At 44.2% G+C, this 22,048-nt stretch overlaps 1 protein-coding gene and 1 long non-coding RNA gene across 3 annotated transcripts in view; one reads left to right on the forward strand and one right to left on the reverse strand.

Moving 5' to 3' along the window:
* Positions 1-22,048, reverse strand: part of PIP4K2B (phosphatidylinositol-5-phosphate 4-kinase type 2 beta) — a 196,799-nt gene that overhangs the window by 142,909 nt on the left and 31,842 nt on the right. The window lies entirely within an intron of this gene.
* On the forward strand, positions 1,066-20,690 carry LOC149457289 (uncharacterized). The gene is made up of 2 exons (XR_016313650.1): positions 1,066-1,210; positions 19,945-20,690. It is a non-coding gene; the product is annotated as an uncharacterized LOC149457289 (long non-coding RNA).

The raw sequence follows: 22,048 nt of genomic DNA on the forward strand, positions 1-22,048 counted from the left end.
AAACAGCTAAATACATAGTTGGGAACTGTGTTGCACAATTTCTATTTCCATCTACCTGGTCCTGAAATTTACACAGCTCTGCCACACAGCACACAGTCAGTCAAACTAGTAACCTGACTTCTTATACTTTTTCCAGAGGTCTCCTTCACATGATGGGCAGGGGCCTTGTCTACACCATTGCGCGGTTCTTAATGATGCTGAAAGCAATGCTAATTTGATAACGGCAGTGCAGGGTACCATATAGATGCTCATATTCAACCCAAAGACTGAGGGCATCTAGAAGTGGAAAAGAATAACCATACGGTACCACGTCAAAAAGGTGGTGGGTATTGCATTAAGAAATGCCCTATTTTTAAGAACGGAGTGACTTTACCACTTCTGCTTCAGAAAGTTTTACCCCCTTCCTGACCAGGGTGTTTTTTGCTAATGGACACAGCGCTATTTTAACTTGTAACCGTGCAGTCATGCAATGCTGTACCCAAACAAAATGTATATGCTTTTAACCACTGGGGTTTTTTTCATGATATAAAAGTAAACACCAAACATTTTGAAAAAAAAAAGATATTTCCTACTTTTGGTTATAAAAAAAAATCCAATTAAAATTTCTTCATAAATTTAGGGTAAAATGTATTTTTTTACATGTCTTTGGCAAAAAAAAATCCCAATAAGTGTATATTAGTTTGTATGAAAGGTATAGTATCTACAATCTATGGTAAAGATATTGGAGAATTTACGCAGCTTTTACTTTCTGACTGCCTATCACATTTCTTGAGGCGCTAAAATGCCAGGGCAGTAAAAAAAAAAAAAAAAAACCCCAAATGACCCCTTTTTGGAAAATAGACACTCCAAGGAATTTGCTGAAAGGCACAAGGAGCCCATGGAAGATTTTATTTACACAAAGTTGACACTTAAATGATATATTGCTCACACATGCCATGGCTATATGTGGAATTATGCCCCAAAATACATTCTGCTGCGTCTCCTAAGTATGGAGATACCACATGTGAGAGACATTTTAACAGCCTAGCCACGTACAGGCCCCCAATATTTAATGACCACCTTCAGGCTTTCAAAAGGGTATATTTCCTTATGTTACTTCTTCATTACCTATCACGGTTCCGGAGGCCCTGAAATGCCAGGATAGTCCAAACACCTGCAAATTACCCTTTTCTGGAAAGCAGACACCCCAAGGAATTTGACAGGAGGCATGGTGAGTATTTTGCTCATATTTTTTTTTGTCACAAGGTTTTGAAAAAAAAAAAAAAAAAGTAAAGAAAAAATTAATTTTTAATATATTTATAAACAATATAGGGTCTCGGATTACAAATACAATTTCAGTCTTTGCAGATGACACCAAGCTGTGCAGTGGAATGACGTCCTTACAGGATGTCTTCAACTTACAATCCGACCTCAATGTACTGTGTAATTGGTCAACTATGTGGCCAATGAGGTTTAATGCTGATAAATGTAAGGTTATGCACTTGGGGGCTAAGAATATGCATGCATCATACATACTAGGAGGGGGTGTACAACTGGGGGAATCAATGGTGGAGAAGGATCTAGGAGTTCCCTAGAGTAGCTAGGGTAGGTCATCACAGAGGACAAGGGGCACTCTATGTCTGGAGGAAAAGAAATTTAATCTCCAAACACAGAAAGGTTTCTTCACAGTGAGAGCTGTGAAAATGTGGAATAGACTCCTTCAAGAGTTGGTTCTTGCCAGCTCAGTGGATTGCTAAAAAAAAAAAAAAAAAAAAAAAAGGTCTGGATTGTTTCGTAGATACACAGAATATAACTGGATACTAACATTTATAGGTAAAGTTGATCCAGGGAATATCCGATTGCCTCTCGGGGGATCAGGAAGCAATTTTTTTCCCAGCAGGAGCAAATTGGATCATGCTTTGCTGAGTTTTTTTGCCTTCCTCTGGATAAACTGTGGGTATAGGATTATAACTTTTTGCTATGACTGAACTGACTTGTCTTTTTTCAGCCAATTTAACTATGTAACATTTGTGTTTTCTTTCTCCATTTTCCAAAAACGTGTGGCAAATGAGATCTGCAAAATACTCACCATACCACTCAGCAAATAGCTTGGGGTGTCTACTTTCCAAAAAAATGGGTCATTTGGGGGGTGCTTGACTGTCTTGAAATTTTATGCCCAACATGAACATTTTATGTCACCCACTCTTTTAACCACCTAAGACCAAGCCTTTTCGACACTTTTTGTTTACATTTAAGAAAAAAAAAAAAAAGAAAAAGAAAAAAAGAAGAGAACCGGTATTTTTTTGCTAGAAAATTGAACTAGCAAACATATATTTTTTAAAGCAGAGGTGACAGAGAATAAAATGGTGGGTATTGCAATTTTTTCACACAGCAATTTTTTCAACAATTTTTTTTGCAAAAAATATACTTTATTAATTTTACTGCACAGAAACACAATATATTGGCCAATTGTTTGGTAAAATAAAAAAGATTAAGTTACACCAAGTAAACAGATACCAAACATGACATGCTATAAAACTGGTGACAAACTACAAAACTTTTTAATATCCATAGGCAACGCTTTAAATGCCTTTACAGGTTACCACTTTAGATTTACAGAGGTCTAGTGCTAGAATTACTGCCGTTAATCTGATGTTTGTGGTGATACCTTACATGCATGGTGCAGTCACGGTTTACATACCACCACGAGACGGATGCACACGCTCGCCTTTGCATGATCCCGGGGGGTATCATGGGGGCCAGGGGTGCTTTAACTGCTTACCTGCTGCCGCATAGCAGATATACTGATATCACGCATGCCTGGTGATTACCGACAATCACCGACGGGGAGGAAGACTGTTTTGTTGTGTTTTTGTCTCCCGGTCAGCTTGGGCACACTTCTCGGGATGGCTGTGCATAGCACAGCAATCTCAATCAGTGTGCTTACAGTGAAACACCCCCCCCACACCCGCCCCCTAGTAACACACTCCCTACACACAGTTAACCCTTTGATTGCCCCTCACATTAGCCCCTTCCTGCCCAGTGTCATTTGTACAGTGCTGTTTTTTTAGCGCTGATCACTGTATTGGTGTCACTGGGGATGTCAGTGACACCAAGTTAGTCTCCCCCCCCCCCCCCCAGTGTCAGAATGCCTGCCGCAGTCCTGCTAAAAGTCGCTGATCGCCGCCATTACTAGAAAGAAAAATAAAATTCCCAGTATCTATACCGCCATTTGTAAACGCTATAACTTTCACGTAAACCAATTAATTTACACGTATTGGTAATTTTTTTACATTTACATTTTGGCCTAAATTTATGACGAAAGTTGATTTAATGAATCACACTGACACAGCCCCTAGTATACAGTTAACCCTTTGATCGCCCCACATGTTAACCCCTTCCTGCCCAGTGCCATTAGTACAGTGTCAGTGCTTTTTATTAGCACTGATCACTGTATTGGTGTCACTGGGGATGTCAGTGACATCAAGTCAGTTCCCCCCAGTCTCAGAATGCCCATCCCGCTATAAGTCGCTGATAGCCGCCATTACTAGTAAAAATTTTAAAAATGTTAAATTCCAGTATCTATACCGCCATTTGTAAACGCTATAACTTTCACATAAACCAATTAATTTGCATGTACTGGGATTTTTTTTTTTTTAGCAAAGACATGTAGCAGAATACATTTTGTCCTCAATTTATGCCGAAATTCGAGTTTTTAAATTTTTTTACTGGACTTGTTTAATAGCAAAAAGTCAAAAATATTATTTTTTTCTCAAAAATCTTTTTCTTATAGTGCAAAAATAAAGACCGCACAGGCAATCAAATACCACTAAAAGAAAGCTCAATTTGTGGTAAAAGAAAGGACGTAAATTTCATCTGGGTGCAGCGCAATTTTCAGTTAAAGTAAGGCAGCGCCGTAACACAAAAAATGGCCTGGTCAGGAAGGGGGTAAATCCTCTGGAGGACAAATGGTTAAATGAGATTAAAAACACCGCCAATGTCCATATATACAGTTAGATCCATATATATTTGGACACAAGCACAATTTTAGTTTTCTTCAGGTATTTACCAAAACATATTCAAGCTATAGTTATACAGGTGAAACTCAAAAAATTAGAATATCGTGCAAAAGTTAATTTATTTCAGTAATGCAACTTAACTACATGCCGCCCAGCCACTGTACATATACGGCGGCAGGGAGGCACTCGCAGGCAAAACCACGTTTTAAAACGTGTGTTTTGTAAACAAATAGGGGGCGCGCGCGAGGCGCGCCGCCGCTCTATCTGTCCCGCGGTTCACCGCTGCAGATGTCAGTCGCCGGGTCACAGCTGCTCCTTAGCGGCTATGTCCCAGCGATCGGCGGCAAACAGGGACAGACAGCACAGCTGCAGTAGCTGTGCTGTCTGTCACTTCCCTGTCAGCTCGAGGATGAGCTGATCGAGAATGAATAGTTTCACTTTCTCGATCAGCCTTGTCCCTTCCAGTACACCCCCCGGCCCCCTAGTAAAACACTCCCCTCACTCCCTCACTCCTATAACCCTTCCCTGCAAAATAAAGTTAACCCCTTCCTCCTCATTGCCATTAGTACAGTGTCAGTTTTTTTTTTTTTGCACTGATCACTGTATAAGTGTTTTTGGGGATGTCAGTGACCCCAAGTCAGTACCCCCCAATGTCAGAATGTCCGCCGCAGTCCCGCCATAGGTCGCTGCCATAAGTCCCTGATCGCCGCCATAATTCGCTGATCGCCGCCATTATTAGTATAAAAAAAAACTAAAAATCCCAGTATCTTTTCCGCCATTTGTAAACGCTATAACTTTCACGTAAACCAATTAATTTACACGTATTGGTAATTTTTTTACATTTACATTTTGGCCTAAATTTATGACGAAAGTTGATTTAACCACTTCCCGTCCAGGCACATGTACATAAATGGCCGGACGGGAGCAGTGCAGGAGCGGGTGACACAGACACAGCAGAACACCGATCGCTGTACGGGACCTCTGTGTTCGGTCCCGATAAGAAAAACCCATAAATAAGAAAATTTTGCGGTTCTATTGGTATCATTGGAGGTGTGTCTCGGTGTCCCGGGCTTCAGCTCCACACTCTCTCGGCAGCTCTCATCCTCCTGTTAGCGGGAAGCGGTGTATTTCCCGTGGTTTTACTCGGCTGTCAGTTGTCCATGGAGAGATCTTACCTTCTGCACCGTCTCCTGATTTTATCCATGGAATCCCGGAGATATGCCGGCCCAGGCCACCTCTCTCGCCCTGCCTGCTGATGTCAGGAAGAGATCTCTTTTTTGGCTCACTATCATGTGAGTGAGAATTTGCAGAGGATCGTTGTAGAGGACCCTATAAGTTATAAAGGTGAAGGTGTGGAGGAGGCCAAATAGGAGGACAGCCTGAGAGTTACCAACCAGGATTGTTGAGAATCCAGGGTGATCCTAAAGGCTTGTAGGCCCTTAGGGGGGGTCGCTGAAAGGAGGTGAGGAGGCACTGCAGCTGGAGTGGAAGAGTGTGTTTACACGAGTGGCACTAATGACACACTGCATGTGTATATAAGCATCACCTGAATTATATTGCTTTATATTTTTTATTATTTGAACATTGGACTATGGATTAGTTTAAATTGAAGTGGCACGATCACATGGTACATGTTTTTGAAGTGGCACTATCACAAAATATATGTTTAGTAGTAAAATATGAAATAGCACTACCACGATATATGTTTTATAAATATGGTTTATGAATTAAGTGGCACGTGTGTAAGGCACTAAGAGGATTAGGGCACTGTGAGATCTATCACAAGGTCTATATATTTTAGTTTCACTATTCACATAAAGATTGATTCGAATATGCTTTTTATGATTTAGTTTACTAGCGCTACACTAGTTTAATATTCATTTGTGCACTGTTTTGGTATCAGTCTGAGTGTAAGCAGCTGAAAGGTAGGGGGGTGGGGTCCATAGAAGCGCAGGAGGATTTATAACAAGTATAAAAAAAAATAATGGCTTGGTCTATTACACTCTAGATATCTCCTCTGCCCTTAAAGCATCTGATCACACCAAGATCTGTGTGGTCATATTCCTTCCCAATTTAAAAATGCAACTGTTTATATACGGCGAAACCAAAATGATGAATTGCTTGCAGCTTCCAGTTTCTTAGACCATAGAAATGATTGCAGTCATTCTGGTCTTTGATCAGCTCTATGGAGAGCAGGCTGAACCACCGTAGCATTCTTGGGTTCCCCGGTGGGAAGGTAGAGTCCGGGAAAGGCGTGAAAGGCAGCCCGGGTGGGGGTTGTTTGGGAGCTGCAAAAGTAATCCAGCGGCTAATCATTGGCGATAGCGATCACAAATTGCACTTCTTGGTGGGGGGACCAGAGGGACTAAAAGCTAGTGCTGACTGGGAGCAGGGCTGATCCTACTAACACTGCATTTTTGAGAACACTATACAAAAAGGAGGCACTAGTATAGTTCTGTTCGTGATCAATACATACAAAAACACTATACTAGTACTGGCGGTGATCAGCGACCTATAGCACGAGTGCAATGGTGTGCCGACAATCTAACGTTAGCTGACCCTGGCTGGGAGGGGAACTAACTGACCCTAATGCTATCTGATGTCGCTAAACGCAGTAATACAGTGATAAATTCTATATACTGACACTGTACTAATGGTGCTGGCTGAGTGACAGGGGTGACCAAACAATTAATAGAGGTGATCAAAGGGTTAAATGTGCTAAACTAACGTGTGTTTAAAATGTAGTGCTTTTACTCACTGAATGATGTTTTCTCTTCTCTCTCTGGACTGAAAAGGGCCCAGGTAGAGAAGAAACATCTTCTCGATTCGCTGCAGATCAGCAGAGTCCTGGGCAAAAATCATTGGCCAAGACCCGCTGATGAACTGCTCCCACAAAATGAATCACGATGTACAGGTATGTCACTTTGCCCAGAGCTGCGGGTGGGTAGTTGTCTAGTGCATACAGTTACAAATGCAGTACAGCATCATATGACAAGACCAGTGTGGCGGTGAAATTCATTCATAACAGCTTTGTTGACATTGTGATCGCATAGCACATGCATGATCACCGGGTCCCGATTATTGGAATCTGCATTCCGGTGGACACATCGGTTGCGGGGAAGGGCGCACTGCATGCCCCAGTGTCAGTACAGTCAAAATAAAATATGAGTACGTCACTCCACCTGTACATGCTAACCGCCCGCAGTACAAGTACTGAAATAAGGGGCACATTTACATAAACCTAATGCATCTTTGCTACAGGGGATCCTAAAATTATCCTTCTAGAGATCAGCTGAACAGCTCTCTCTCATCTCATGCCTCAATGTACAGCATAACCTACACGTGGATTGGCCGTAGCAGGAACAGGGATTACGGGCTCTTTTGACCTCCTAAAGACCACTCTCGCCCTGTTCACAGCAATGGAAACCAATTACCAATCCTTTTACTTATGTATACAAAATTATTCCATCTTTTTAAAGTGCTTAGCAGAATTTCTCTTGACTCTACTCCTGTCTCCCTTTCCTAGTGTTTTTTTGTTTGTTCTTTATATTTGCAACCCCCCCTATTTTGTCTCTGCCAACATTTTCTCCCTGGAACCGCCATGCAGACACCAAAACTTACCACCCACCTAAAAATTTACTCGTAATTAGCCTAACCTCGTTTAATAAGAGTGTTCAATACAAGGATGTGCGATTCCTAATCGCCTGACACATGCAGTTCCGGGCGCCGGGCAACAGTTTTTTTTATGTGCAGCCCTGCTGCAGGCAAGCATCAGGGTTAAGAGCCAACAGTTGGTTCTAAGAGGAGCCCCCTCCTTCCGTGGGCTGTCCCATCCCAGAGCAGCGTGCGGCCTATCCACGAACTCTCTCCGAAGCTCTCACCCTCCCGGGAAGTCACTGCTCCCGGAGGAAGTGTCCTCAGAGCTCCTCCCCCACCTGACAAGTCACCGCGGGCAGTGTACCCCTTCCTCCTCAGGCCTGCAGCCTTCTGTAAGGTAAGATGCCAGTGCGGAAGCTACGCGTTGTAGTCTGTTTTCTATGTACCCGGATGTATGGTGCCTGGTGGGACTTTCAGGCTTTATAGGGGGGGGGTTTGGGATGCCCAGTAGTCAGGGGGAGACCACCATACAGGGAACAGAGATCCCACCAAAAGCTTTCCTCACATAATCCCCGCCCACCCCTTTTGTAAAAGCAATGGATCACTTTTACAGGCAGCGGGAGGGGATGTCCCGCCACCTTCCACTGGTTGTCCCATCCCACGAGGACACCTTATTGACCATCCATCACTTCCCCCAGCTGATCATAGAGGCAAATAAAGACCAGAATCGCTCTGATTGCTTCTATGATATAGGAACTCTTACATCAAGTTCAGTTTCCTGTATGTAAACAATGCCATTATTAAAAATGAAAAGTATTTGCTCACACTGATCTTGGTGTGATCAAATACCTTTAAAAAAGGTCCTATTGACCCCAGATCTCTCCATAAAGAGTACCTGTTACAGGCCTATTACGGTCACAAGGGATATTTTACATTCCATGTGACAGCAATAAAAGTGAAAAATAAAACTGTAAAAAATATTTAAAAAACAAACAGAGAGGGGGTTTTATATCCCAGAGAGAACTGCCCATAGTAGGTGCCGAGTTTTTTTTTTTCTGCCTAGTGTCCTACTTCTGTAGGTGGAGCCATAATACCCTGTTTGACAGACACAGCCTTCTTTATTCATGACCAAACAGGGTTTTATAGCCCCACCTACAGGAGTCACTAGGCAGGGGAAAAAAAAAAAAAAAAAAAGCACCTCCTATGGGCAGTCCTCTCTGTGATATAAAACCCCCTCTACTATAGGACTCCAGTCAGTCACAAGCAGTGTCAAGGAGAAACTCAAGAGAAAGGGATTTTACGGTAACAAAAAATCCCGTGTTCTCTTACGTTCATTGACGGACACAGCTTTCTCTTCTTTATTCATGACTAAACAGGGATGTCCCCAAGCAGTGCCAAAATGAGGGGTCGGCAAACTAAGTAATGGAGAAAAAAAACCAGGGTAACACGCCAACACTTCGAACCACCCCAAGGAATAGCCAAAATCCTAACAGCCGCCTGCAAACCTTTGTGGCCAAACTAGCATCAGAAGATGCCGACACATTAACTTATAGAACTTAGCAAATGTGTGCACAGACAACCCGGTCGCCGCCTTGAAACTATGGAAACAGACGCTTGATGACGGAAGGCCCAGGCGGTGTCAACTACCCAGGAGGAGAGCGCTGTAACAGGGAAGGGAGGTTCCTGCTCCTTAATGGCACACGCCTGTGCAACCGTCTGTCAAATCCAATGAGAAATAGTGGCAGAAGGGAATGCTAAACCTGTCTTCAGACCGGACAATGCCCTCATGCAAGTGAAGAACCAACACTGCCTTTGGAAAAAAAGAAGGGGGAGGTTGAAGCACCAACTTGTCCTTGTCTAAACCCATATACAGGACAAAGCCACCAACCAACACCTTCCAAGCCAAATCGATAGAGACCAGGAAGGCAACTTTCTGTGAAAGTGTAGGTAAAGGAATATCCCCATTGCTCTTAAAAAGAGGCTTCAGAAGAGCTGACAGCAACAACTTCAAGTAGCACAATGGCAACAGAGAGTGCACAGTGGGCACCACATGACTAACCCCCTGAATGAAGGTGCAAACCAGGGAATGCGTGGCCAAGGAACACTAAAAGAAAGCAGCCAGCGCAGAGACTTGACACTTGATCATGCTCAGGGCAAGCTTTTGATCCATGCCACATTGAAGGAAGGCCAACACTAGCGAGAATGAGCGACGGTAGGACCCCAGAGCTTCACACCAAACGATATAAGCTTTTCAATTGCAATGATAAATATTCTAGGAGGTAGACATGCTAACCTACAACATAGTTAGAAAAAAAAAAAAGAGCTAGACAATCCCCTGTCCTTCAGAACCTGACTCTCAAGAGCCATGTTGTGTAGGCCAGCGACAGTAGAAACCGGGTGGAACACTGGCACTGGAAATAGAAGATCCTCCCGAAGAGGCACCCACCAGAGAGTCTCCACCACCAACCATGCCACATCGGCATACCATGGATGGTGAGGCCAGTCTGGAACTAGCAGGATTACCAGGATCCTTTTGGCCTCGATGCTGCATAGCAGACGAGGAATCAGTCAGAAGGGTGAAAATACGTAGATGAAATCATACTGCTCCCACGGAGCCACTAACACATCCATCACGTCCACCAGAGGATCTAATGATCTTGCCACAAACCGCGGCACCTTCTGGTTGAGGCAGGAAGCCAGAAGATCCATATACGGCGTCCCTCAGCGAAAGAAGAGCTGATGGAACACCTCTAGGTGCAGGGACCACACTCCCTGATCCAGCGTCTGACAGCTGAGATAATCCGCATTCCAGTTTTTGACACCCCGGAATATGTAAGGTGAAGAGCCAGAATGAACCTTTATACCCTACTCAGCATGTGAGAAGCCTGCAGTGGTGCTGTTGCCCCTCTCGTGCAACCCCCCCCTGATAATTGACATACACCACCTCAGAGCGTTGTCCAAGTGGATCTGGATCGGCAGACTCAAAGGCGATTTGTCCAGCTTGTCAGTGACAACTTGATCGCCCGAAGCGCCAGGACATTGATGGGCAGTCGAGCTTCCTCCAGAGACCAGCGAATCTGATCCCGGACTCCTCCCCAGTCCGACAGGCTGGCAACCGCCGTGACCATTGAAACTTGCTGTTTCGTACAACCGGAGACCGCAGACACCCGAGGCCTTTGTCAACCATCCCAGGTGAATATGAATGTTCAGTGCAGTGGAAGACAGGGTCCATTTTGATAGATTACGATTCGTAGTGTTCTCTCATGGAACCAGGCACAATGAACCTCCTCAAAAAGGTAGCCAAAATCATGCCCAAAACCTGAATGCAAAAATGCAGGGAGGGTCACTAGTAAGCCAAGAGCTGCCATACCGCTGACTAGTGCTTCTGCCGTTCGTCCGGCAGGAGGAACACCTTGGCCTGCACTGAATCGAGGATCAGCCCCAGACACTCCAAGCACTTTGATGGGGTCAACACACACTTCCTGAAGTTCAGGATGCACCCGAAGTCTGTAGGGAACACATGGCAATCACCATCGAGACCGGGCAGGCAATCCAATAACCAATCACAACAATCCTGTGGGCTCAACAATGCTAGAACTGGAGCCGGAACCTCGGAGAAACCCCAGGGTTTGAAAACTCCCACGGTAAAGAGAAGCCATCACGAACAAATGGATTTCAGCTTGATCCTTTGAACCATCATGAACAACTCAGGGCCTTCAGATCTAGGATCAAGCAAACCCTTTCTGATTTTGGGACAGGAACAAATTGGGAGTAAAACCATCCAAACCAGTGTGGCCCAGGTACAGGAACAAACATTACCTGGCGATCCAGAAAAAACATTTTTCGGACCAACTCGTCAGGAATAAAGGAGGTCCATGGCCTGAGAACCAGCAAGGACAACCTCTTACGCATGAAACGGGTGAGGTGGGGAAAACCCTCATGACGACTCATTTGCGAGCAAGTTGGATACATGAATCCAGGAGTGCCTGGCCCCCAAGCACAGGGGCCTCGAAAGTTGGAACTAGTCTGACTGGAATGAAAAGCGTCAGTGCATTGCCTGACAACGCAATACAGGGCCTATCCTTTGGAAAGCCACAATGTCCAAGGGTCTACAAACCCACAAAGAAAACATCCCCTTGGTAAACAAGCCTGCACGCCAAGAAGTGCCTGTCTGTGGGCTCAGAGGGAGAGCCACAGGTCAGGGTCATGCCAATGAGGCCACCAAATGATGCCTCCAAAAGGAGGCTGCCGGCTAAGGCCTCCATGACGGAGGCTGCCAGCTAAAGCCCTGCAAGGGTAGCCATTGGCCGAGACCGCTCAAAGAGGGCTGCTGGCCAAGGCCCTGGCAAGGAGGCCGCCAGCCAAGGCCCCCTCACTTCCTTCAGTACAAACAGGTAGGAAAACTATACATGTGCCTGCCACGCATGGAACATAACAGCTCCCCCTTTGGCATTGGCGCATGAAACAGCACCTGGATAGAATACAGCTGACGCCACAAAAACCCAGGCCATGTGTGGCTACAAAGGCCAGACCCGAGTGGTGCAAAGAGGGTGTCAGCCCACCACCATAGAGGAGGGTCACCACCCTGTTCACCACCAGCATGTCACAGCCCACAGAGAAGGAGGCACCAGAGAAAAGAACCCCAAGCTCCCCTCTAGCGTCAAAATAACAGTGTATTTGGCAGGCAGAGTGAGCAGAGCCATCCGGGATTAGATCCTGCAATCTGCAGGTCACACCGATGTTTCCAGCCGCAGCTGACTGCGCCATCTGTTCAGTCCCTGTGAAGGGAAAGTATGCCACTAGTAAAGATGGTGGCACCGACCTACTGGAGTGACCACCAGTTGCGCCCCACCCCCCAGCAACAAGAGAAGGGCACCGGGATACAGCATAGCCGCCCCCTGCACAGGGACATGACGAGGGAGGAGTAATGTAGAAGGAGGGAGGTTGTGCTCGGATAGGCCGCAAAGCCTCAGCTTAAATTTTGTGAGCAGTCTGTAGCAAACTAGCCCATCAGAGTTGGACGCGGAGTTCCCCTCTTTTCTTTTTAGTGGAAGTATTCCTCAGCCCTCATTCCCTACCCCCTCCCTTCCTGAGAGGCAAACGTTATCTCCTGAGTGACAGATGGTGGGGGGTCAACACAGGTGAAGGCATCCTTGGTTTGGTGCCAGCAGTCTGCGAAAGTGTAACCTTTCTCACCCATCATAAAACAGATAAGGCAGCTTCTCCCCCGGACTTGAAAGAAGTTGGAACCTCATAAAACTGACCAGCAGTTATCTGAATATTCCTCAGGTCAGCTGTCACCTATGTTTCATATCATGGAGTATGAAGCCGTTAGTTTTAATTGAGAGTCCACTGACCTCCTGCCCAAAATATTTTATTGGGCAGACTCAGAGCCCCCCCCCCCAGAGGGATTTTAAAAAGGACAGGTTGCAAGCCTGGAGATAAGCTTAACACACATCTCCTGAGTTTAACATCATAACAGAGGAGATCAAAGACCCTTCCTGCTCTGCACTTGGATCTGCTTACAAACCAAGGCATATTGGCAAGTAACTTAACTCTTTAACTTCCTTCCTATTATCTCTTTGCTGTACCTTTATATGCATATATATTTTCATGACATCTTTGTAAATATTTTATTGCATCTGTTTAACACTTTCAGAAAGAAAGATTTATTACTAAAAGAGTCAAACGGTTTCTAAGCGCTTACTTGCAATTCACGAATTCCTGCCTTTGAAGAGACGCTACTGTGTTTGTTTAATCCTCTGCCCAATCGGCCTGCGGTGACCGTATTGGACAGGCGACTTTTCAATCATTATAGTGTATATTTGATAACGGGAGTTTCCCAGTCTCCGACAAAAGAGGTGGTGGCAGTAGAGGGTTAGTTGCGTAATTAACCCGACCCAGTAACAAGCGCATTCAGGCTGCAGGCACCGATTGTAGCCCATTAGCTGGACAATCGCTGTGCAGGGTGCAGCTGGGTGTGGCATTGTTACGCGCGTCACACTGCGGTTTTAGATCGGCCGGTCCTTTGGTCACGAGTTTGGCGAGAAGGTCTGGGGTCCGACGCCGCGGGCGTGACGTATTATTGTTAGTCGCGGTCGTGCGATTGTCGCATGTTGGTGGCGGCGACCGTGCGATCGTGACACAGCCCAACTGCTTGGTGTGGATACTTGGGGGGTTGGGAGCCAGGCGCTGAAACACAGGGCGGCCAAGAGGATCCAGAACCCTCCCTCTTCCAATGAAGCAAGTGGGAACTGAAACACAGCCCCCAGGTGCTCTTCAGGTCCCCATAGTGTCTAGTCCACGCGATCCAGGGAAAGGGAAAAGGCCAACAGACAAGGGCTCCAAGACACTAATGGATCTCCTCTAGCAGAGACCAGGGGGCCACTTGATTCAAAGGGAGCCCAGGGAGGATTACCTGACCCTTGCAACACAGTTCTACCTACCAATCCAGCTGCAGTGTGTAGGGTAAATATCCCATAACAGATCCTCCTCTCCACCAAAGTGGGGGGGGGGGGAGGAAGCTGTCGGCCTGGGCAACACTGACAATAGGCGCCCAGTCATATGTGTCCCGGTCCAGGATGGGGTGCAGAGCTAGCAGTCAGTGCGCAATCGCTGGTCAGACTGGGGTGACCTCTGGATCTAGATTATCCAGTCTGTCACCCAGCCTGACTGTTGATAAAAGAGCTCTGCAGGAAAAGATTCCCAGAAAAAAAGAAAACAAAAAAAAGCTATAGGACCACAAGTCCCAGCAGACAGCAGAGAGGGGGTTTTATATCCCAGAGAGGGCTGCCCATAGGAGATGCTGAGTTTTTTTTCTGCCTAGTGCCCCAACTCCTGTAGGTGGGGCTATAAAACCCTGTTTGGTCATGAATAAAGAAGAGAAGGCTGTGTTCGTCAATGAACGCAAGAGAAATGTAACTTGTGTTATAAATCCAAATGTAATGCCTTTTTATGTCTTTCTACTTTGACTGCAAAAAGCCTCAACGTTTACTTTGCCAATGCTCCCCTAATAAAAACTGCTCCTTCATGTGCGCAAAACATCCATGATGGCAAATATTAAAGTGGTTCTAAAGACTTAAGATTTTAAAACGTTAATGCATTCTCTGCATTTAAATAAAAAAAAACAAACAAACAAACCTTCTGGGCCACAGCATCCCTCCCAGCACACCCTTACTTACTTACCTGAGCCTGATCTCGATCCAACGCTATGAATGAAAGCAACGGCTCTCTACCTCCTCACAGGACAGATTGATAGAAGTGGGAGCTGTTGGCTCCCATTGATGTTAATCAAATCCTTAGACAAGGGAGTGGGGAGGGGAGCAAGGCTGAGCCCATACTGTGTCTATAGATGCAGGCAGAGTAGCTTGAGCCTACACGAGTGCCCCCTTAGGAAGCAGCGTCCTATTGGGGCACTCGTCAGAGAGGTGGAGCCAGAAGCGCAGGCATGGGACCCCAGAAGAGAAGTATTGGGGCTGCTTTGTGCAAAAACATTGCGCTGAGCAGGTAAGCATGACATTTATTTTTTACAAAAAAAAATTACAATTACTTTAAAATTAGAAGATACTGTCCAAGATTGTGAAGTGACAATTTTACCCTACTTTGCCCCCAACACTAAACAAGTTCCTTTCATTTCCAACATTTGTTCACGAATACAGACTTTAAAGGCGACTAATGTTAAAACGAATCAAGTCCTCATCTTACACTGAACACTGCTTACAAGCAACCAAAAACTTTAACCAAATCCTTGACCACAACTTAGTTGATATCTGCAGAGTTTTTAATCTCTTGAAAGACTTTACAAATTTCTTTAAACCTCAACACACTTACGCATTGACAATGCTTTTATCCACCGACAATTTTTCCTGGAAATTGCATCTGCCTCGATTCTTACAGTACCATGGTCCAACAATGACCCCTTCCTCATCACTTGTCGTACAATTCTGATGAAACACAAAATTAACACTTGGTTTCCAAACTTTTCAGTGAAGAAAATATGTGAAAATACTGGCAAACGTTTTAGCACTCCATATCAGTCATGTTAATTGCCCGATTGCTGGGGATAAAAATGGATTTATCCCAGGAAGGTTTACTATCAATATTACAGTGGATATAAAAAGTCCACCCACTCGTGTTAAAATGTCCAGTTTCTGTGTTTAAAAAAAAAAAAGAAGACAAAGAAATAATTTCAGATTTTTTTCCACATAAACTGTACAACTCAATTGAAAATGCAGGAATATCTGGCAAGTACTGGCTGTGTGATACATGTGACAACAATCTCCCGTATTCTTCATATGTCTGGGCTATGGGGTAGCGTGTCAAGACAGAAGCCTTTTCTTACAACAAAAAAAAACCATCCAAGCCTGGCTAAATCTAGCAAAAACATATCTGAAGTCTCCCAAAAGCATGTGGGAAAATATGTTATGGTCTGATGAAACAAAGGTTGAACTTTTTGGCCATAATTCCAAAAGATATGACTGGCACAAAAACAACACTCCACATCACCAAAAGAACACCATACCCACAGTTAATCGTGGTGGCAGCATCATGCTTTGGGGCTGTTTTTCTTCAGCTGGAACTGGGGCCTTAGTCAAGGTAGAGGGAATTATGAACATTTACAAATACCAGTCAATATTGGCACAAAACCTTCAGGCTTCTGCTAGAAGGCTGAACATGAAGAGGAACTTCATCTTTCAGCATGAAAATGACCCAAAGCATACATCCAAATCAACAAAGGAATGGCTTCACCAGAAAAGGATTAGTTTTGGAATGGCCCAGCCAGAGCCCAGACCTGAATCCGATCGCAAATCTGTGGCGTGATCTGAAGAGGGCTGTGCACAGGTGATGCCCTCGCAATCTGACAGATTTGGAGTGTTCTTGCAAGGAAGAGTGGGCAAATATTGCCAAGTCAAGATTTGCCATGCTGATAGACTCATACCCAAAAAGACCAAGTGCTGTAATAAAATCAAAAGGTGCTTCAACAAAGTATTAGTTTAAGGGTGTGCATACTTATACAACCATATTATTTTAGTTATTTTTACTTCTGTCCACCTAAAAGATTTCAGTTTGTTGTTCAACTGAGTTGTACAGTTTATAGGTCACATTAAAAAGGTGGAAAAAGTTCTGAAATTATTTGTCTTTTTTTTTTACATCACAGAAACCAGACATTTTAACAGGGGTGTGTAGACTTTTTATATCCATTGTAGAAGATTTTTTTTCTAACCCTACAATATCCACATGCTAATGCAGTTACCAGAGCAGCGAGATCCTTAGATATACAAAGAATTTGATGAGGGATTCCCTGAGCAATGATCAATGGTGAACTGATCTACCTAGGCTGAACAATAATGCAATGGGGCACTTCTACAATGACCACTAATGTTTGGGGACACCACAATTTTTAATGTGTTTCTTTTCTATTATTTTATTTAGTGATTACTACACAAAATTGTTGTTATGCAGAGCAGGAGGGTGTAACAAATGATCTGCCCTGGGTGTCAGAATATGCCTTGTGGAAAGGGCCTGCAAGGTGCTGTACATAGCTTCTTGAAAACATCACTGCACCCTGCCACAGAATTCTTAAGAACCCTTAGCCCCAATGCAAGAACTGGGTTGGCATATGGGAGAAGTTATGTATAAATCAAAATTCCTTGATGAGTGGGCATTTCTAGGTATGCTGCATTTGTATAAGGAATATATAAAACAATACCTGAAATCCAAAATATTAAAAGGGAGCACCTGGAACAAGGCCAGTGAGGGAAGAGCTATATGGTGCTGGATGTCTTCCTGCCAGAAAATAAAGCAGGTGCTACATGAACCACTGCAGCTTATAATGCACACTACAAAGCTCACAGTGTGCAACAGACTAAGCATTTCCAGTACCGGAAACACAAGTACAACTGTACAAGACTGTAAGAGAAGGTAGGATTTCAGCTCTACCCACACAGAAGGGATTATTTTCCAGTTTCTACTTAGCCTCACAACTAATCACTTGACTGGCAACCTCCTTTAGTTCCTGTTCACAACATGCCCACAATAAATTCGCACAGGAACCTACTGTGCAATCCTGTGCAATTCAACCCGCATGCAAAAACGCACTGCTCTTGCAATCTGCAGTGCATGTCAATAAAAGTTTAACGACACCCCAAATGCAGTTCGCAAACACAGTGTGTTTGCCCAAACTGGATAGCATGATTCTTCTGTACCATGAGATATGGTTACAGTGCATTTTAAAGTACTGCATGCACTACTTTTGGCACGTGCCATGCAATTTGAGTCCATTCAAAATGAATAGGCTTGAAATCACACCGCATGTGAATCAGAAAGGAACTGGCCCTCAAGAGAAACCCCTTTACCGCTATTAAAGCGAGTATTACTTCCTCCTATAGTGACCCTATGTAACCTGGTTTAAAGTAGTAGTGCACCGAAATGAAAATTCTGGTGCAGAAGCTTCAGGATGCACTTGGCCGAAAACCGAAATGGACAATTTTTAAAAAACAAATATTTTTCAAGTGCAATTTTTTGGAAAAAAAGAAAAACTTTAATGAATGAAAAAAAAAAAAAAATCACAATATACACCCCAAAATGTTACGTCGAGTAAATAGCTACCCAAGGGAGGACTGTCTTGAACAATGCTAAACTGGTGATCTACTCTAGGGATAAACTAATCAAAACTAAATTCCTAAATCACATATACTACCATCCCTATGAGACTACACAAAATGTAGCGGGACAGGGACCCAAACTGCCCTCATTGCCAGATTCATTTAGGCTCGTACTTTCATATGTTTTGGGAATTTTCTAGAGTTAATGGTTTTTAGTCAGAAGTTTTCGATCTTATTAACCTTAGATTTCAGCTGTTGATCCCTATCCCTAAATCTCCAGAGCTTGCCGTTAGGGATTCATGATGACGATCTGCCTAGAGCCGGTATCACTGAATGGGTTCTCAGGTAAGGCTGAGAACCACCGGATGGCAAGGGGGTTATTTTCAGCACCTGTACCGGTGCCTATTTCCGATGTATTTTCAGCCGAAATGTTTCTGCCACCGAAATTTTGGTGTACCCCTCACTTAAAGAAAACAATTTTAGCCTAATCATGTAACATAGTGATTAAGGCTGCTCTAAAAATGTTTTTATACATCAAATGTCTCACCAGAGATAACCCATTTGTTTAGTTCAGTCTTCAGTTCTTGAACAATTTCTTTATTACTCCCAAGATTACTTGCTCCAGGGGGGTAATTCTTAAACTATAGCACAATTGAGTGAGACAACACATTCATCCTCCCTGATGACCTTGAAAGATGATTCTAAAGGCTTATTTTTTTTTTAAAGAAAAAATAACAAACGTGGCTATACTTCCTTGCTGTGTGCAGTGGTTTTGCACAGAGCAGCCCTGATCCCCTTCTTCTCAGGACCCTCACCGGTGCTTCTTCCTCCTGTCGGGTGCCCCCACAGCAAGCAGCTTGCTATGAGGGCACCCGCTGATCCGTGTGTCCATTCACACATGAGCCATGGCTCAGCACGCCCCCCCCCCCCCTTCTCATTGGCTTACTGGCTGTGACTGACTGCGGTGGGAGCCAATGGCTTCCATTTCTGTCTCAGCCAATGAGGAGAGGGAGTCCCAGAATAGCTGAGACTCCAGTGCACATCTCTGGATTGAGAGGGGGCTTGAGTATTGGGGGGGGGGGGGGGGGGGGGGGCTGCTGCAGAGAAAGTTTTTTACCTTCATACATGGACTAACTATATACAACTGAAGCATGATACAACAGCACAAATGGGTATCACATATCAGTAAAATGATTTGAGCTGTCCCTTTACCTATGGTTCACATATATGCGGCCCGCGTTTTGCACGGGCACGAGAGCTCATTCATTTGAATGGACTCCCGTGCCCGTGACATGCAGGAAAGAAGTCCCTGCACTTCTTTGGAAAACGCAGCCACACGGGAACCTTGGTTACCAGTACAGTTGCGATTCACAGTGCGGGCGGCGTGCCATTAAAACTAATGGCACCCGCCCGCGGGTCCGCATTTCTCTGTGCGGGTGGTGCGGCTGCACGGATTTTCATGCGGATACGCAGCGGCACCACCCGCACAGATGAGAACCTAGGGTTAAGACTGAGCAAAACTCACCTGAGACAGCCCTTGCCTGGGAAAGGACAGTGATTGGCCAGCCGTTAGTGCTTACATTTAAAACACCCATCTTTACTCACCACCAGTGCATGTAACAGTGGATGCTACCTCGTGTGCTCCTGCTTGACTCAGCTTATATTTGCTCTGTGTATACCATGTATGACCCAGCTTGATCTGACCCTACTCTCTCCTTACTGTTGTTTTGGTATTTGATCCACAGGTGTGCGACTCAGCTTGTCTGGACTATGCTTCTGCTTAACCCTCCTGTGTTATCAGACTCGCTGTTAAAACTTGGCTGTCCTGACTTGCTCCTGCTATGCACCAGTAATATTTCTGTTCAACCTACATCCACAATTGGTGCACCACAAGTATCAGCAAGTCTGCTCTGTCTACAGTTCTGCTCATTGAATGTGGCATTTATTACTGAACTATCTGCATAACCAGCACATCTAAACTATTGCCCTGTTGCCTATACTCCTGGCCTGACATTATCAAGAGATGTATAATTAAAGGGGAAGGCAACCTAATGGATTCTACACAAGCTCAGATGTTCCACCCAACTCTGTAAAGTGCAATCTCCTCCTACTACCACCACTACTCCACCACATGAACCGAAGATTCCTTTGCGTCAATTTTCTGGTGATTGAAGGGGTTTCCACAATTTTAAGAACAGCTGCATAAATATATTTCAAGTTAAAGCCATCCTTGTCTTGCTCTAAAAACAGAGGGTTCAGATCATAATCTCATTTTTGTAGGGGCTGCCCCTGAGGCAGTCATTCAGACAAAACTTGTATGAGTAGGTTGGGTTCCCATTATCATCATCATGCTTTGACACTTTTGAGATATGGGAGTGTGACTTGTGGCCGGAGTGGAAGATCATAGCATTTTAAGGAAGTCATGCGAACACATTTTTCCTGCCTATGTGAGTGTAACCTTTACATTTTAATAAAACGTTTTTAAGCAGTACTTAATTATTGTGAGCCTCTTTTTCTATGCATATGGGATTTCAATCTTGATGTATCCATCTGTGATCCAGATTCATACATTCTGGAGTGGCTTCTACAAAGCACTTTCAGACCTTCCATTAATTCTGGGGGTTAATTGTGATGTTGCTCTCCCATGGGATTAATCCCTGGGTGTTTTTGATTTCAACTTTAAAGTAGGTGCTCCTTTGCTACTGCATTGACTTTACATGTATATTATTTATGAGGTAGCTGCCGACTTATCTTTAACATTAGTTATTGTTATATATTAAGCTTATTATCTGGGCACAGCATAATACTTTTGTATTTATTTGATTCTATGCAAAAATGTGTATTGGAAAAATACTGTACCCCCAACCTTCTAATATCCAGAACAAGGAAAACCATTCAAATTTATGTACTTCAACCGTGTATTTCGCCATTTGTTTGAAGTTCAGCAGGGGAAATATACTGTTCTTTCACAGCCCTTTTACACTAGCTCACAGCCCAAAATGCTGCTACCTATACGCTAAACTGAAGCAGGCACCAGCATTTTGAGTTGCAGAGCTGTGCAGCAGGGGATGGTGTGATGCACGTTTCATCTTTAATCACTTTATGTGAAGAGCATAAAGTGTGAAGCACTGCACTGCTGTGCGGTGCCATGCGGGACCATGCAGAGTGGTGCGATAGTATGCAAACATGCTGCATAATATCACACAGCTCTGGAATGCACTGAAATAGTCTGAACGTGGCACAGAGCGAACTGTTTTCTGTGCGTCATTGTAGTTACCTGCGTTTATCCATGAGGAAAAATGCAGGTAGTGTGAACGGGCCCTGAGTGAGCACTTTGTGAACATTAATGTAAACACTGAAGTAATCCTTGTTAGGTCTCATGTACACTGGACATTTTTACAGCTGCTCCTAGGGGTGTCAGGTGTGGGTTTTGTGCCTCTAAACTACCTAGCATGTTGCCCAGTGTGCACATTAGGATTTTAGCAGCGTTTTGTGGCAGGAGAGTTTAGTGGCAAAAAAAAAAAAAAAAACAAAAAAAAAAAAACAACCCACTGCCAGGGTGTGGGAGTTTTGGATGAAAAAATGCTTGAAACACGCCTAAACACATGTAAAGCACGCCAAAACGCTAGGCTTGATTAGCGCATGAGCATTAGTTTCATTGGCCAGAATAAATAATTTATTCAGGCTATTGAAATAAATGAATGCCCAAACGCTTGACGTGGGTAAATGTGCTACACATTTTTACAAGTGTCAGGTTTTTTTTTTGGCCAAAATGCTTCTGGCTTCTAGGGGAGTTAAAATTAAACATCAATTTGCAAGAGAACATTAAAAGGTTTCACTTTCTTTTTT

The sequence above is a fragment of the Staurois parvus genome, unplaced genomic scaffold (genome assembly GCF_062004578.1).
Source record: "Staurois parvus isolate SC_StPar_1 unplaced genomic scaffold, SC_StPar_1.0 ptg000328l, whole genome shotgun sequence".
NCBI classification, from domain to species: Eukaryota; Metazoa; Chordata; class Amphibia; order Anura; family Ranidae; genus Staurois; species Staurois parvus.